We start from the raw sequence: 4648 nt of genomic DNA, 5'->3' as shown, positions 1-4648 counted from the left end.
GGGGGGGGGGGTTTGCCAACCTTTGGGGGCCGGTGGGCATATCTTGACACCGGTCACAAAATGACAGCTGTGGGGCCATGTCAGAACACAAAATGGCTGCCGCATCTGAAAGAGCAGAAAGAGAGATGGGGCCACAAAATGGTGCAGGCATGATCCCTCTCCCACAACAGTCAACCTGTCAATGGGCGGAAATCCATCTATATCAGCCACCACCAGACTTGCTCACGGAGAGAAAATCTTTGTTCCTCTTCTCCGTTCAGAATGGGTGGGAAGGTGTGTGTCCAATCCTGACACCCAATTAAATGTGACATGTTTAAGGGAGTATATTCATCGCAGAGACTGAGCCAGTGCAAACAGGAATGGAGCAGGAAGATCAAGTCTCTGATGTATCATGGATTTTTGAGATGTTTAATAAGACTTTTCATGGGTGCCATAGATGGTACTGGTGGGCACACTGGTGCCCCTGGGTTCTGTATTGTCAACCATGCATTACTTCCCTGAATTCTCCTCCTGCTCTACTCCTGGGAAGAAAAGTCAAGCCTTCAGCATACATCTGCATATGCTTTTTCTGGCCATAAGGGATTACCATGACAGGGCTGTTCCAGTTTACACCCTCAAAAATGCACCCTGATCCAGGTGAAAGAGAAATTTATTGAAAGCTTTTCCCCAGCATGTGTAAATGTTCTTCTACTTACATCTCTAGTTCTGATCTTCAATGTAAAGGAAAAACTCATATATTTGGACGCTAGAGTGGGTTGGATCACAAAATCCAACTCAAGTGAAATGTGCTGATCAATCCATTCCTTTCAGCCCACCAACTGGAGCTTCAGGCCAGAACACTGGTCTCCAGGTGTCCTCGTCTTTTGGCAAACTTAATCTGGATCATAACAGTTTCAAAAGCTTATTTGGTTTGTATTTTTTTCCTTTTAGGAAGTGCTGATTCTTGGTGCTATTGTGCTTTTGGTTCTCCTCATGATTCCAGTAGTATTGCTAATAAGAAGTAAGTATGAAATATGCAGTTTGAACTCTGCTTTAGATAAATGCTTGGTACTAAAGAAATCTTTTGGAACTTTCCCATAACAAAGCTCCAGTTTGCTAATCTAGTCCTAGAGCACACTAGCAAGATGCCTCTGACATTTCATAGACCACTCTCTCTTGGTTTGTTTGTTTGTTTGTTTGTTTGTTCGTTCCTTCCTTCCTTCCTTCCTTGCTAGAGAGGAGAGAGTGTATTTATTTTATTCAGTTACAGGTAGGTAGCCGTGTTGGTCTGCCATAGTCAAAACAAAATTAAAAATTAAAAAAATCCTTCCAGTAGCACCTTAGAGATCAACTAAGTTTGTTCTTGGTATGAGCTTTCGTGTGCATGCACACTTCTTCAGATACCTTTATTTTATTCATTTATTCATTTGATTATCTTTATCAATAAAGATTTAACAGTAAAAACATCATCAACAAAAACCATTAAAACCAACTCAACATTTAAAAGTAATTTAAAACAAATTAAAACATAAAAAAATCAAATCCAATACAGATGCAAACTGGGATAAATATTTTCCACATAAAAGTGTAAAAGAAATCAGCATTTTAGTGAGAATTTCTCCTAATCAATACATTTTTATATGCAGTTTTGACCATTGTAGACATTTTTTTTGCAAGCAATTTCCCCTAGTATTTTTGTATGTTATTTTCACAAACATCACTTCATTTTTACATACATTCATTTTTGTAAACATTGTTTGGCTGGAGAACTGCACCAGAAAATTCAGATAAGGATGGCTGCGTTTCTGTTTGTATATTGTTTGAGAATGTGCAGACTGCATAGATTTGGCTTTAAATGCGTACTGAAATGAACTCCCCCCCCCAATCCCTACTCCCAGGTAAGTGTTGTAGTACTGAGCCCTTGCACCAATCTTAAGCAAAGCTATCAGATTCATGCATAATCAGCACCATAAAACATCAATATACACCAATATAAGATTGTATTTAAACAGAGTAGAATATCAGCAACTCAAGTGGTTGTGAAGCACCAGAATGTTGAACAAAACTGTGTTCCTGCAGCAATGTCCCTCCAATTTCACAGAGCTTTATTCTCTTTTCAATTCTTTCTTAAAAGCTGCACACTCTTCTCTAGCACTGCAGTCCATGTCTCCTATGATTATTAAGGAATAGGGAGCCTTCCCACTTTCAGTGCTCCATTTTTCTTCCAGTGCATGAATCCCTCTTGGGTGAATCTTTGAAGTCGCCCTCAGCAATCTCTTTCTGTGTGGTCTTTCAGTTGTGCACAAAGAAGAGTCCTGACTGTTTGCTATGCTATTCCTGTTGCTTTTAGTGAAAGTTTTCTACTCCTCAGAGTTGTGTATTATGACTTAGCCAAGTCTGTTGGTTCACTAAATTGCATCATACTTTCCTAGAATAGATGTTCCTCTTAAAACTAATCAATCTTCATTCCGTCTCTAGGTAAAAAGATTAGAAAATACCACATTGACGAAACCAAAAGGTTAGAGTTTAGTTTGCAATCCAGTTATTTTTTGTGTCCAGTTATTTTATTTGAGCCCACACTAACATTTCTGGTTCTGTTTATTCTCCTTTTCCTTTTGTGTTTATTACCCTTACCCTACAGCCCTGTCCTTTAAAATTTTTCTTTTAGACTGTAAGCCTCTGGGCAGGACTTGCGTTTTTTCCTTGGGAAATACCAATGTGGCCATAATAGTTGTTCTGCACTTATCCAATGGATGCTATCCCATAGGCTTTATATGCTAATTTTGAAGGGGGGAGGGAAGTAATCAGGATTTATTTATTTTTTACTATCCTAAGAAATCTGTTATCCTAAGAAGGTATATGTTGGCACAACCACTACACCTACAGACTCCACCGACTTTCAGCCAGTGTGGTGTAGTGGTTAAGAGCGGTAGTCTTGTAACCTGGTGAACCGGGTTCGTGTCTCTGCTCCTCCACATGCAGCTCTGCTAGGTGACCTTGGGCTAGTCACACTTCTCTGAAGTCTCTCAGCCCCACTCACCCCACAGAGTGTTTGTTGTGGGGGAGGAAAGGAAAGGAGAATGTTAGCCGCTTTGAGACTCCTTCGGGTAGTGATAAAGCGGGATATCAGATCCAAACTCCTCCTCCTCCTCCTCCTCCTCCTCCTCCTCCTCCTCCTCCTCCTCTTCTTCTTCTTCTTCTTCTTCTTCTTCTTCTTCTTCTTCTTCTTCTTCTTCTTCTTCTTCTTCTTCTTCAAGGCCTAGCTAAATCCATGTATTGTACAATACCTTTACCCATTCATGGGTTGGCAATCTTAATTTGGCACCAGAACTATAGCAAAAGAAACTGAGCTAAATGAATAAGTTAAACAAAACAACCGTGTGCTTATTTGCTACAAGCTTTAAAAGACATGCGCTTGTCCTTGCAGCTTAAACACACGTGAAGAACCTGAACAAACACCTGCAGAAACAGGAGGAGAGAATGGAATGTTTCCTCTGTAGCAGTCACATTTTTACATTCAAATCTAGCTACAAATTCAAGATCCATGAATGGAAGCATTTAAGAAGAAGCATTCCTGAATGATAGATTCCATAACTTATGCTGATCACCCTATTGCATCTATTGGTCTATTTTCCATCTGGTAGTAATCTGCTATTTCAGCAGTTACTAATAATGTTAAACTCTATTACTTAAACATTTTCTTCCTCAAATTTTTAGCTGTTTATGCTAGTTCTTTTACAAGTAATCATGCTAGTGATTAATATGTAAAGAAGCATTGCCGAATTATTATTGGTAAAGGTAGTAGCACCGTATTTAGACAATTTATATACAGCACTGCTTAATTACAGCAATCTCTAAGTTGTGTACAAGGAATGCAATACAATAAAAATTAAAATTGCTTAAAAATTAAAACATCTCTTAAACATGTTTAAAATAAATCAAATCCTTAAGTAAACTATTCTTGTATAGCCTAATGATGAGGACTTGTGCCTTGTGCAGACTGCCCCAGAAATGCAAGCGAGAAATGCTCTCTTCCATGTGTTTGAGCTATCTCATGTTTGATTTTTTGTTTTAGCTCATGAACAATATTTGCACTTTAAAGAGTTTGATACTCTAACAGCACAAGCCTACATGTGTACTTATAATTCTTAGTTTAATATGTAGGTGTACATAGAACTGCAGCTTCAGTGACCTGATCAGTTATTGTGAACCATCTAGGCTCTGTATTTTAGTAGATTCAGTGTGGCCATTGCCTTCAGTTTATTCAGTCATTTTCTTTGGAGCAAGCATGTCCATCAGAATGTTGCACACTGCCACAATAAATGGAAATACATGCCTTTCTGTTCTTTTACAGCATTTTGCAGACAGATTGGGGTTAATGTTTGAAAAAAAATTACAAGTGTATAGTGCTACCTAAAGTTTAAGAGTTGATTCTTGAATCTTTGCTGAGATTGACTTCATAGGCACTTTCCTGTGCATTCTGTTCCATTACTCAAATTCCTTCCCCAACCTTTTTGCAATCCTGTTATTCAATATCCCAAGACGGCTAGAACCATTAGCGCAGTTTGCACCATGGTCTTGCAATGGAAACCATACCTTCGCTGCTGTTTGTCAGCTGCCTCCATGTTGTCTGATATTGCCTCCAAGCTATTAACTGGGAATTCGGCTG

The 4648-nt window shown here is 39.0% G+C and overlaps 1 long non-coding RNA gene across 1 annotated transcript; it reads left to right on the top strand.

Annotated features, from left to right (window-relative positions):
* Positions 1–901: 901 nt before the first annotated feature.
* On the top strand, positions 902–4385 carry LOC117041500. Its single transcript, XR_004425984.1, has 3 exons — positions 902–1000; positions 2458–2497; positions 3407–4385. It is a non-coding gene; the product is annotated as an uncharacterized LOC117041500 (long non-coding RNA).
* Positions 4386–4648: the final 263 nt, after the last annotated feature.

Source organism: Lacerta agilis, chromosome 2, assembly GCF_009819535.1.
Source record: "Lacerta agilis isolate rLacAgi1 chromosome 2, rLacAgi1.pri, whole genome shotgun sequence".
Classification (NCBI taxonomy): Eukaryota; Metazoa; Chordata; class Lepidosauria; order Squamata; family Lacertidae; genus Lacerta; species Lacerta agilis.
This window is presented reverse-complemented; position numbering and strand designations above follow the sequence as displayed.